The 14,001-nt window shown below is 36.8% G+C and overlaps 1 pseudogene; it reads right to left on the bottom strand.

The window, feature by feature from the left end:
* Positions 1 to 8,555: 8,555 nt before the first annotated feature.
* On the bottom strand, positions 8,556 to 9,167 carry LOC100404093 (small ribosomal subunit protein uS3 pseudogene; annotated as a pseudogene).
* Positions 9,168 to 14,001: the final 4,834 nt, after the last annotated feature.

Here is a 14,001-nt window from a genome sequence, read left to right as displayed (position 1 = left end):
GTTGGTGTGGGGGGGCAGGAGGGCACGGGGCTTCCAGGCTATAGGTAAATTGAACCATTTTCTGGTTGACAATTCGTTGAGTTTGTCTAAAGACCTGGGATCCATAGAAAGGAAATGTTCAGGTTGAGATAAAAGATTGTAGATACTAAGGTTCTTTTGAAGTCTTAAAATGGCTGCCCTTAGAGACAATAGATGACAAATGTTTCCTATTCAGATCTTTAAGAGGTGCCAGACTTTTAGTTAATCTCTTCAGAATTGGGAGGGCCTAGAAGAAAAAGATCTAACTATGTTAATAGAGATTCTTTATAGGTGCAGATTTTCCTCCACAAAGGATGGCTTTGCAGGGCCATTTTAAGATATGACAGAGAAGCATGTTTTGGGGTAAAGCATTTTGATTTTCTTCTTTTTATAGGGGGTAGTCGTGAATCTTGTTCTGTCACCCAGGCTGGAGTGCAGTGGCGCGATCTTGGCTCACTGCAAACTCCCTCTTTCAGGTTCAAGGGGTTTCACCATGTTGCCCAGTCTGGTCTTGAACTCTTGAGCTCCAGCAATCTGCCTGCCTCAGCCTCCAAAGTGCTAGGATTATAGTCATGAGCCACCACACCTGGTCCAAAGTTTTGATTTTCTTCCTTGTGTCATAATGTTATGCCAGAGTAATATTAGAAAGTAAGTCACAATATATAGGATTAAATAAAACCCATCTGATAAGAATTTATGGTTTGTAGGGCATGACTCCTCAAACCATTTAGAGATAGGAATTTGGACAAAATAAAAAAAATAAGAGATTAGTCTTCAGAGGTATTTGTGTATATTTAGGTATTGTTATTTAAATAAAGTAATTTAGGATTATGGTAGCACTTCATTATGTGTAATATGATTCATATTTTCACATTTCTTATCATCATTTGAATTTAATGAATTCAAATGTTATTATATTACAAAATTATTGTTTGCTTTTCATTACCTAAAGAAATAACAAAGATTTGCTATTTGTTTATTGAGGCACATTGTGGGAATTCACTCAGGGAGGTGGCAAAAATATTAAGGGAAAAATAGTAGAGAAAGCTATAGAATATAGTCTCCAACCCTTTTGTAAGGCCTAAGAGTTTTTTCTATAGTTCTTGGCTGAAGGCACCCTTGTCCCCTTAGTTAAATAAATTAGAGTAGAAAGAAAGGAATGTGGGAGTTTACCTAACTAACTTGTTTACTATTGAAGTCTTAAAATTAACCTTTGAGCCTGATGGCCCTCTTGTGGGGAGGTCGACTAGGGAGATTACCTTCTCCCTAGTGTTTGCTTTGGGCATCAGAATCTGGCCTTTAATCTTTCTCTACAAGTGTTTTGACTGAAACCTTCTGTTATCAAATCTATACTGAATAAATGGGGAGAAGGTGAACTAGTCAGTATCGTGTAGCAGTGATCTCTCTCTGTGAGTGGCTTACCACTCCTTGGCCCACTCAATCACTGGAAATTTGTGTCTGAGTGCATTTATTCTATTCATCTGTCTTGCAGCTGGGGTCTGTGGGACAGACCCTGGCAGGTGGTGACCCTGACAGCACATGAAGTGAATTATGAAACTGATCACATTTTCTTATAATTAACTTCCAATCCTTTGATACCAATCTTCCATTTACTACAATACTGAATTTCCTACTCAATTTTGTATATCGAATTTTTTTCCTTCCTTACATATGACATTCCTGCTCTCTTGGAAGAGCTTTATTTTCAACTATCATAGAATACATTTAATAATTATTTCCAAAGACAATATTTGCAATATTTTCTCATACACTCATTCACATGAAAAAGAAGGAATAACTCTTCTAGATATCTTTATTTGCCACTATTTCATTGAGTTTATTAGCTAATTAGGTGAAAAGGAAAAACATTATTTTTAATATATAATACTCTTTCACATTTATGTTTTCAGTAAAACAGTAAATAATAATTTTGAGTTTTGAAAGTTGTATGGTATCTCAACAATGAAACCTCCAATGTAGCTCCAATATAGTAAAAAGTTTGCTAGTCATGAGAGATGAAACTTTGGTGTTTTTCCTTCATTATAAACTTGGACAAATAATTATAGAGACCAATTGCATCACCTATAAAATGCATGTAATATTATCTACATTGAAGGATTGATGTGAGAATAAAATGAAATACACGTAAAAGGGTCAAGCATCAGATATGAATCAACAATATCCACATTGGTTTCTTCCTAATCATGCTATGAGTCCATCACTGCCTCTAGAAATAATCTTAATGACATGTCAATAATACAAACATTATATAGACACAACTGATTATTAAAAATCAGAGATTTTATCACCGTTATTTTAGATATTTAGTAGTAATGCTTTGGCTTTATATTTATGATCTTAATCATATAAATAATTATGAATGAACATAGAATAAAGGATATAGTCCCAGTAAAATTCTTAAAAATGTAATAAACTGATAGATCAATGTTCTCTCTCTCTGCGTCCCTCTTTCCCTCCCTCCCTTCTCTCTCTTTCTATCTCTGCTGTGTTGGGTTCACTGAGTAGATGTTACTAGATGCATGTACTACTAGAAAGATCACTGTGTCTGATTCTTTTTTTTTTAAGCAAAGACTTAGATGGTTTATTTTAACTCTGCATTTATTTAGCACATTTACAAAAATAAGTTCACATGGAAACATTAGGAATAAAATTCACAAGTTTACAGGAAGAGAAGGAAGATTTTAAAAAATATCCCTCTCCATTTAAAGGTCTTGGTAATTAGATTGTTTTTTTCATTTTATCTAATTCCATTGCTGAATAGTTTTAATTAAAGTTTTATGAAATACAGATGATTTTTGGTAACTATTGTATGACTCTTGAATAAATTATCTTTTTAAACTAATGTATTAATAACAGTTCATTTTGTTTTGCTCTTATAATTTGTATTATGATTTTAATATGATTTTGATGAGAAAAAATATTTTAAAAAGGACACATAACCTAATCACCCTTACACAAGCTTCATTAACATGTTTTTAATTACAGGAGCAAATATGCTCCTTTCACTGATTAGGTCTTATGTGGACATTTTGCCTATTTTTAAAAATATATGTTCTGGCCGGGCGTGGTGGCTCAAGCCTGTAATCCCAGCACTTGGGAGGCCGAGGCGGGTGGATCACGAGGTCAACAGATCGAGACCATCTTGGTCAACATGGTGAAACCCCGTCTCTACTAAAATTACAAAAAATTAGCTGGGCACGGTGGTGCGTGCCTGTAATCCCAGCTGCTCGGGAGGCTGAGGCAGGAGAATTGCCTGAACCCAGGAGGCGGAGGTTGCGGTGAGCCAAGATTGCGCCATTGCACTCCAGCCTGGGTAACAAGAGCGAAACTCTGTCTCAAAAAAAAAAAAAAAAAAAAATATGTTCTTCACCATATGAGGTTCTTAACTATCATTTCAAAAGTCATCATAACATCCCACTGAATAGGAATAATTTCTTTCTGTGTTTCATATTACTGAACAATCATTTTGTTTCTGGTTTTAATTAAGTTGAAAATGTTGAAAAATCATCTTTCTGCATGTATTTATTTTCCATATTTACTAATGCTGCTTTTGAATTAATTATAAGATATGAGATTAGTAATCAAATAGCATGAACATTATGATGTCTCTTAATGCCTGTGGTCTTAGCATTTAAAATTATGATGATGATTTTATAACATTGTTTAGCAAAATTTAAGACAACAAGAATCACCACAGATATGCAAACATTAGGCATTTAAATTTTTATAAATGCTTTGCCAATATGACAAAAGCTTTTTCAATTCAATTAGAATTTACATTTCCCTTTTTAAGTTGTTTGAGAATTTTCCCATAAGTAGGTTTATGTATTTTTTTATGTAAATTGTATCATCACAAACTTTATGAATTAATCTTTTGAAACTATATTGGCATTTCTTATCCATTAAAATCATCTCCGTATGTACTTAACCTTCATTTATATTTGTGATATTCATATTTTCTTCCTAGTGTTTTTTTTTCTCCCCTAGGGTTATATATACCTGTTTCATGTGTGAACATTTAAAAAATGACATATCATGTCTGTCTCTTTTCTCCCATAGAGGTCCCTTCTGTAGCATCTAAATTTTTTAAAAATTAATTTTTATTTTGTAGCTCCATACTAGGTGTATATATTTATGTGGTGCATGAGATATTTTCATGCAGATATACAATAAGTAACAATCACATCAGGGTAAATGGGATTTCCATCACCTCAAACATTTCATTCTTTGTGTTAAAAACAATCCAATGTTTTTAGTTATTTTAAAATATACAATAAACAATTATTGACTGTAGTCGTTCTGTTGTGCTATGAAGCACTGAATCTTATTCATTCCAACTAACTTTATTTTTGTGTCCATTAACTGTTCCCACATCCCCCATCTCACCACCCTTCCCAGCCTCTGGTAACATCATTCCGCCCTCTGTCTTCATAAGTTCAATTTTTAGCTCTACAAATGAGTTAGAACATGTGATGTTCGTCTTTCTCTGTTTGGCTTATTTCCCTTAACATAATGCACTCTAGTTTCATCCATGTTGCAAATGACAGAATCTTATTCTTTGTATGGCTGAATAGTACTCCATTGTGTATATGTACCACATATTCTTTATCCATTCATCTGTTGATGAACACTTAGGTTGATTCCCAAATCTTGGCTGTCATGAATAATGCTGCAGTAAACATGGGAATGCAGATATCTCTTCAGTATACTGTTTTACTTTTTGGGAATATACCTACCAGTGGTATACACCATGGTATAACATAAGATCATATGATAGTTCTATTTTTAGATTTTTGAAGTACCTCCATACTCTTCTCCATAGTGATTGTACTGATTTACATTCCCATCAGTACTATATGAGAGTTCCCTTTTCTCCACATCCTTGCCAGCATTTGAAACTGCCTGTCTTTTGGATAAAATCCATTTTAACTGGAGTGAAATGATAGCTCATTGTAGCTTTGACTTGTATTTATCTGATGATCAATGATGCTGGGCACCTTTTGATGTATCTGTTTGCCATTGCCTTCTTTTGAGAAAAGTCTATTCAGATATTTTACTCATTTTACAATTGGATTAGTAGATTTTTTTCTATAGAGCTGTTTGAGTTCCTTATGTATTCTAATTATGAATTCTTTGTCAGATGGATAATTTGCGAACACTTTCTCCCATTCTGTGGGTTGTCACTTCACTTTGTGGATTCTTTCCTTAGTTGTGCAGAAGCTTTTTAACTTAATAGGATCCCATTTGTCAATTTTTGCTTTAGTAGCTTATGCTTGCGAGGTATTACTCAAAAACTTTTTGCCCAGTCCAATGTCATGAAGAATTTCTCCAATGTCTTCACAGTCTGAGATCTTAGATTTAATTATATGCTCCACTTGGATTTTATTTTTGTATATGGTGAGAGTCAGGGTCTAGTTTCATTCTTCCGCATATCGATATTCGGCTTTCCCAACACTATTTATTGAAGAGACTCTCCTTTCCCCAGCATATGTTCTTGGCACCACTGTCAAAAATGAGTTTACTGTAAATGTTTGGTATGTTTTGAGGTTATCTTTGCTGTTCCATTGGTCTATCTATGTTTCTTGTAGACAACAGGTCATTAGGTTCTGTTTTGTTTTTTATCCATTCGGGCACTTTATGTGTTTTGATAGGAGAGTTCAGTCCGTTTAGTCAATGTTATTATTGGTAAGTAAGTACTTACTCCTACCTTTCTGCTATTTGTTTACTGATTGTTTTGTGGTCTTCTATTCCTTCATTCTTTCTTTCTTTCCTGTCTTCCTTTTTGTGAAGGCAATTTTCTCTGGTACTGAGACAACCAGGCGAGAGGGACTCCCTGGAAAAAAAACCCAATGGGCCTGTGCCTTGGGTTTGAGCCACAGAGGTTTCTGCCCTTTGCAGCAGGGAGGATCCTGGCCACTCCTCTTCATGTGTGGTACTTTGAATTCAAATGGCAGGTGGGAAGCATTTTAGCAGGGACTCTGGCCTAGCAAGCTGGCTGCAAGCCTGACTTTTTTGTGGCCATGGGGCAAAGAACCCTGTCTAGCTGGACTAAGGAAAAGTTCTGCAACAGTACTGTTTTAATTTTTTTGCATTTTATTTTTTGTATATCTATTGTATGTTTTTTGATTTGGAGTTACCATGAGGATTGCAAATAACATCTTATAACACATATTTTAAACTGATGACAACAGTGATTGCCAGAAGAGACGCAAACTATCAAACAATCAAAGAGAAAACTAATACAAACTACACTTTTAACTTCATCTCCCCTGCTTTTTACCTTTTTGTGATTCTATTTATATCTTATGTTGTCTATATCTTGAAAAGTTTTTGTAATTAATGTTAATGGGTTTATCTCTTCGTCTCTCTACTCAAGATATGCATACTTTGCCCACCACAATTTCAGTGTTTTAATATTCAGTGTCTGTCTGTGTACTTAGTATTTAAAGTGAGTTTTATACCTTCACATGATTTCCTGTTGTTCCTTAGTGTCCTTTTCTTTTAGATTGAATAATTCCATTTAGTCCTGACCTTTTGGAGTTTGATTATAAATATCTTGAAGGAGCCTTATTTGAAGTAAATTTCTTGGTGTTCTACAAATATAAATTCCTTGTACTTGAACATAGATACATTTCTCTAGATTTGGAAGGTTCTCCATTATTATCCATTTGAATAAACTTCCTACCACTGTCTCTTTACATCCCTTTAATGTCAATAATTCTTAGGTTTGTCTTTTTGAGGCTGTTTTCTAGATCATTAGGTATGCTTCATTTTTTAAAATTCTTTTTTCTTTTGTGTCCTCTGGCTGTGTATTTTCAAGCAGCCTATCTTCAGGCTCACTAATGCTTTCTTCTCCTTGATAATTATGCTGTTGAGAGACTCTGATGCGCATTCTTCAGCATGTGAATTAAATTTTTCAGCTCCAAAATTTCTTCTTGGTCTTTAAGAATTATTTCAATCTATTTGTTTGATTTATCTGATAGGATTCTGAATTCCTTCTCTGTGTTATCTTGTATTTCCCTGAGCTTCCTCAAAAGAGCTATTTGAATTCTCTGAAGTGCCACATACATTTGTCACTTCTGGTTGGGTATGAGTGCCTTATTACTTTGTTTGGTGAGGTCATGTTTTCCTCTGTGGTCTGGATGCTTGCAAATGCTCATTGTTGTTTGGGCATTGAAGAGTTAGCTATTTATTGTAGTCTTTGCATTCTGGGCTTGTTTGTACCTATCCTATTTAGAAAGGCTTTCCAAGTATTCACAGTAAATTGAGTGTCATGATCTAATTCTTTGGTCACTGCGGCCGTATCTGCTCCAAGCCCAGTAACACTGTGACTCTTACAGACTTGTGAAGTTACTGCTGCAGTAGTTTTGGGTAAGACCTTAGAGAATTACCAGGATTTCCAGGCAGAGACTCTTGTTACCTCCCCTTACTTTTCCCCCAAAACAAACAGAGTTTATTTCTCTCTGTGTTGAGCTCCCTGGACCTGGGGGATGAGTAACATAAGCATCTCTGTGGCTGCCATCACTGGGGCTGTGCTGGGTCAAACCAGAAGTTCATCACAGCACTGGCTCCCACCCAAAGCCCAAAGCTTGCAGCAACTTACTGCCTGAGCACCGCTGATGTTCAATCAAGGCACAAGTATTCTTCAGTCAGCTGGTAGTGAGTCAGGTAGGCTTGTGTCATTTCCTTCAGAGTGACGAGCTCCTACGCCAGCCCAGGGTAGGTTCAGAAATGCCAGCTGGGGGCCAGGACCTGGAGTTACAGGAGTCTATCTGGTGCTCTATTCTAGTGCAGCTGAGCTGGCATGGAGCCACAAAATAAAGTCCTTTCCACCATTTCCTCTCTTTTTCTCAAGCAGAAAAGAGTCTCTCCCCATGGCCACTGCCACCCCAGGCACATGGTGAATACTGCCTTTCTACTACCAATGTTCACTCAAGGTTTAAGCACTCTTCAGTCAGCTTATGGTAAATGCTACCAGGCCTGAATCTCTTTTTTCAGGGCAGGGACTCCCCTCCTGCCCAGGGTGGGTCCAGAAATGCATTCAAGGAGCCAAAGACTGGAATTAAAATCTCTGGGAGCCTAGTTGGTCCTCTCCACTGCTGTGCTGGAGCATGGACCTAAGCTGTAAAGCAAAGTCCCTTTCACTCTTCCCTATCCTTCCACTGTGGAAGCCAAAGCTGTCTTTTTCAGCAGCTGGGTTAGACACCAGGCTTGGCCACTCAGATGCTCACATCTACAACTCTGAACCTCAGAGTGACACACAAAAAAAGGGACAGCTGAAAAATCATTCACTGGGAGGGTCTGGTAATGGTGATGACATCCTAAACCAGGCTGCTTTTCAGCTATGATGTTGGCTGCATTCCCTGACGCCAGCCTCCCAGAGCTCATTTCAGAGCTGAGTTTTCCAGGCTTCTCATGGACTCTGAGTCACCTGAGATCCTTCCAGTAAAGTTCTATACTGCTTTTTTTAGCCAGTTTCTTCTTTTGCTTGCAGATACAGTGCCTAATTTGCTGGGGACAGGTGGGGATCTTTCCTAAAATCCTGTTGTGGTGAAGTGATCCTGAGAGGGCAGGCCTGCTGTTTCTAACATGGCTTCTTCTGAACCAATCGTGCATTAAGCTGCCAGTATTGTCAGCTTACTATTACTTGGTAATAGCATCTGTGATGTGGCTGGGGCATGGCAGGTGGCACTGGCTTCCCACCCTTCTGTTCTGAGATGGGGGTGGTGGGCAATATCTCACCTTTGGGTTCCACGATGCTCACATGGTCAGTAGGGGCTTCTTAGGGCCAGTCTTACCAGTTGGGTCCCAGGGCAGCATAATGTTCACCTTGATGCCCTGCACACCCTGTCTGAGCCACACATGGCACACACAGTGTCAACATAGTAGTTAACAGGGTCTCCACTGTGGATCATCAGGCCATCCACAAACTTCATGGATTTAGCCCTCTGTCCTCGGAGTTTCCCTGATACCACGACCTCGCAGCCTTTGGTCCCATGCTGCATGATGAACCGCAGCACACCACAGTAGCCCCTGCACACAGCAAGCCCTCCTAGGAGTCCGTAATGCAGAGATTCTGCCTGAGCGACGGCGCACAGAGCTCAGGTGACCACCTTTTCAGCATAAAGCTCTACACTGTATTCGGGACTGCAATAGGGTATAGTGAGTGCTATTAAAACTATTTTGACTTGAGAATAATGAAGCATGAAAAAATATAAAGAAGCCTGGAAAACTCAGCTCTGAAATGAGCTCTAGGAGGCTGGCGTCAGGGAATGCAGCCAACTCTGCCCTCGGGAAAGCCAGACCTCTTCTGAACTACAACATTCAGTTCTCGAATCCGCCGGCCCTTCTCACCAAGAGCGTTCTGTGTTCTGGTGGCTAAGATAATGACTTCTGTCCTGGTTGGTGTAACTCGCACCTCAACCCCAGAGTAGCCATCTTCAGCCAGTAAGAAACTCATTCAGTTCAGCTTTGAAGACGCCATCAGCGACAAACTTCCTCCTCTTAAAAATTTGCACGGCCCTCTTGCTGCCACGCTCTGCTGAAAGGAAAGGCAGTTTTATTTTTTTTAATTTAAAAATGGTAACACTTTTATTTTGACTGATAAAACAATGTTTTAAATTTGAATTCAAAAAAGTAAATATTTTAAATTAATTTAAGAATGTTTAGTCATTTCGTCTAAGTCATCATTATATTTTCTTTACCTAAAGGTACAACAGCAGTCTTTAATTAAAATCCATGAACACTTCAACCGATATATTTTAATTCTATTAGGGAATATTTCCAGTCTTTGACAGGAGTAAATGAAAATTGAAACAAAAATGTTTCAAGAAAAACAAAAAGTGCTCTATTCATATGTACATAACTTATTAAAAATTGTCTGTATTCCTTAACATAAGTCTAATTATTCATTGGGTTAATTCACTCTTTGTCACTGCAATGCTGATTTCATACAGCACACCTTTTCTTAATTGCATAGATTCTTCACTCAGATTTTGTTATTGTAGATTATGGAATATTAAAGTGAAAGTAAACAAAAAATGAGAAGGTTAGAACAATTCTGTATCATGAGATCAGCCTGCCAAGTATTAGTTCAAATGACAGAAGAACTGGGAGGTATATAATGATATGCCTTATGATCAGAAGTCTTTCCCAGGAAATAGGGTATAGTGAGTGCTATTAAAACGATTTTGACTTGAGAATAATGAAGCATGAAAAAAATATAAAGTCAGTAGAAACTCTATTCAAATATAGTCAAATTTAAATATTAAAAACAAAAAACCCACACAATTAATTTCTGAAATGTGTTTTTGTTAAAATATTTACCCCAAGTCTCTCCTAGAACTTTGATTTCACATTAGAAATAGAGGTTAGTAAACTGAAGAATATTAGTGAGATTTATGTTTTTTGTATTTTATACATATATAATTTACATACAATAAAAGACAAAGCTTTTAACTGTGTAGTTTGGTGACCAAAATATACACCTATGTGACTATCATTCCAGATAAGTTTCTTCATGCCCATTCTTCAATTTGGTAATTTGTCTTCTGATTATTGAGTTGTTAGACTTTTAAAATATGATCTGGACATCGTGCTTTGTTAGACACATATGTTACAAATATTTTCTCTTTGTTTTGGCTTGCCTTTTTATTTCATTAATTGTCTTTTTCTGAAGAATTTTCCATTTTGATGAAGTCCAATTTATTTGTTTGTTTGTTTTCTTCCCTTTATGCTGCTACTTGAGTGCTAAGAAATCTTTGCCCATCACGAGGCCACAGAGATGTTGTCTCAGGACTGCTTTTAGGTTTATTTGTATGAATTATCTTTTATTTTCTTTCTAGTTTGAGCCTTGATTGACTTCTTTCCTTCTTTCTTTGCCTCCTTCTTTCCTCTCTGCCTCCCTTGCTTTTTCCTTTCCTTCCTTTTTATTTTCTCCTTTCCTTACAGCACCATTTGTTGAAAATAATATTTTCTCCTGTATTGAATTTAGAGACTTTGTAAAAAAAAAAAAAAAAAGCAATGTATTTTTAGGTATATTTCTAGACTTTCAACTCTTTTCCACTGGCGTTTGTCCTGAGGCTAATACTAAATATTTTACTGTTAAATCCAAGTTCTGGCATCAAGAGTTGGATCATTTTATATTGGTTTTCATTACTACATTTCTAGCTATGTTTCTGAAGATGTTAGTTTTACATAATTTTAAATACAATAGTGTAATTTAATGGCTTAGCCTAACACCCAAATATAAACTATTCCAAGAAATGTACTTTTCTATTTTGCATTATGGCTGAGAGCATTTTGAAAACTGGGAAGCATTGCAAATGTAAAATCTTTCAGTGTAACTCTTATTTTGGTATAGTGAGGCCAGAATTTATTATTGTAAATTTCCATTTCAAAAGCAGTGAAGTAAATACAGAAGATGAACGCAAGGTCTGGAAACGGGCTTCATGTTTAGTGGCCTTGAGGCGCTTTATGAAATCAATATGTTTTTCCCCTAACACCAGCTCCTAATCCTCCTGTGTTTTTAGAAACTGAAAAAATAAAGTACAAAAAACTGACCTGTTATTTTACTCAGCTAAAAACATAGGTTTATCCCTAAACCCAATTTGGGAAAGACCAGGAAGATCCACTCTTTTTGACTACAATGCAAATAGTCTCCTTCATCATCCTAATCAGAGTCCGTTAGAAATATGGCAGATATAGTCACTTCATATGAAGGATCTATAGATTTTCAGGATGATCCTCTAATTGTTGAATGAAAAAGAAGGGAAAATAGTCCTTCCTGGTGCTATTCATAATTCATTAGCATGCTTTGATAAGGCAAGCTATTGAAACTGTAAACTCTAAGGTGCATTCACAAAGCTGGTCATTGATACACAGGTATAGACAAACATACAGCTGCACAAAAACATCCTCCTACTAATGATCAGCAAATTATTAACTTGATTATTTTTCTCCCTCTCAAATAATGATACACCGATGGGACAAAAGATGTGCCCAGACAGCACCAAGAGGTATTAAAGAGCTAATTTCTGATGAGAAAGTTCAATACACTATCATTTCATGGTTTCATTGGACACGTTTGCTTTTAGGTATAAACAAGACACTGGGTCTCAGAGTGGTGAATAATACAGAGAAGAATTCCAAAAGTTGAGGTTAAACTAGTCTTCTCTTTATTCTAAACTACATTACTAGAGAACCAGAAAATCTACAGAAAATATATCACTGTCTTCTGCCTGTATCTCCAAACACATAAATATTTGTTAAGACATTGATATTTGCTTGAATGCTTTCTAGGTACTGGGCACTATTTTCCAAACACCATCTTCTCACAAAGGTTTTTGGAGTAGATACTGCCTCAGGTTATACAATAAGGCAACTGAGGCAACAGAAGGGTTAGTTGTCCAAGGAGTTGAACTTACCCTGCCTATCCCAAAGCACACGCGTCTAACCACCATGCTGTGCTGCTTTCCTATGTCAAAGATGATTAAAATTTATGACACGATGACAGACAAAAGCAAACTCCTCAAGTTTTGCTATCTTAAGATTGAAAATGTCAAATATTTTCACCAGGCTAGGGGAAAAGAGGGATGTAGAAAAAAGCCAGAATTACTCTGTCTGAAACAGAAAATGGTTGGACAGTTATTTGTTAGCTAAAATCTTATTGAAATTATTATTTAATCAAACTTGTCCTGAACATGTAAAATTGCCTGCATAAATTCAAGCTGAAGAACCATCTGTTTTCTTCCTTTTTAATGACATTGCCAGCATGCATTTTTCCAACATTTGTGCAGAATTCCCGAGAGTCTTGTAGAGACATGCTAAGCACCCCCAGGGGTTGCATTTGGAGCACAAGGTAATATTTCATGTTCTGATTACTGTGAAGAAAGCAGAATGCTTTTAATTGTGTTAGAAAAAAGAAAAATGAATATAAAATCATCACACAGTTTTGGAATCTCATGTAAAATGGAGTCTACTTGACATTACATGCTCTAAAATTGGGTGCAAACCTGACATCTTACAGTCTTTGGTTTCAACAAAAAAAAACACCAGTCAAAAAACGTGGTATTTCTATAAAGCTTTTAGGGGGAAAATATATAATACTCTGCCAGGTGAGCTGGTTTCTGTGTTTCCATCTATTTTTGAGCTACTTTTTATAGCATTCATCAAACATGTCTTATTCTTATAAATGTGCAGGGCTTTGAAAGGTTAACTATTATAAGGAAGAGATCTTTCCTAGTTGGATTAAATCTAATTAAATAAATACTCATAGAACTTTATACCCAAATAGATTATTAAAAATTATACTTGCAGTCTTTACTACCTTGGTATTTCTGTTTTTCCAGATATACACAGCACTTTGAATCAAATAAACGTGAGAAAAGTCTGGTTTGAGATAAGAAAACACGGAACCACATAATGGGCAGTCGAAACCTGGGACTTATTGCCTCAGGAGCATATTCAGGCCCCCAGCTAGGGCCACATGCCTTTTTGTTGACCCTATCATTACTTGATCAAGCTCAACCTTTTCACTGTGTTTGCAGGGATGCATAAGTTTTGGTGCACATAAACACACCTATAAATATAAACACAGCCATTTATATTTATGAAGGGGTGTGGCTACACTGTGGACATGGCTGGTTTTACTCCTTCAAATCTCCTGTTGAAATTGGATCCCCAGTGTTGGAGGTGGGTCTAATGGGAGGTGTCTGGGTCATGAAGGAGGATCCCTCATACATAAATGAACTTGCACAAGTGAGCAAGTTCTTGCTATGTTAATTCCCTCCATAGCTGATTATTAAGTAGAGTGCGGCAGCTTTTCCCCCTCTTTAGCTTCCTCTCTCATCCTTTGATCTCTGCACCCAGCCCCTTTTCTCCTTGCACCATAAATGGAAGCAGCCTGGGCCGTCACCAGAGGCCTAATCTTCCGGACAGCAGAGTTGTGAGCCAAATAAATGT

The sequence above is a fragment of the Callithrix jacchus genome, chromosome 1 (assembly GCF_049354715.1).
Source record: "Callithrix jacchus isolate 240 chromosome 1, calJac240_pri, whole genome shotgun sequence".
In the NCBI taxonomy this organism is placed as follows: Eukaryota; Metazoa; Chordata; class Mammalia; order Primates; family Cebidae; genus Callithrix; species Callithrix jacchus.
Note: the sequence above shows the minus strand (reverse complement) of the source record. Positions and strands in the feature narration are given on the sequence as shown.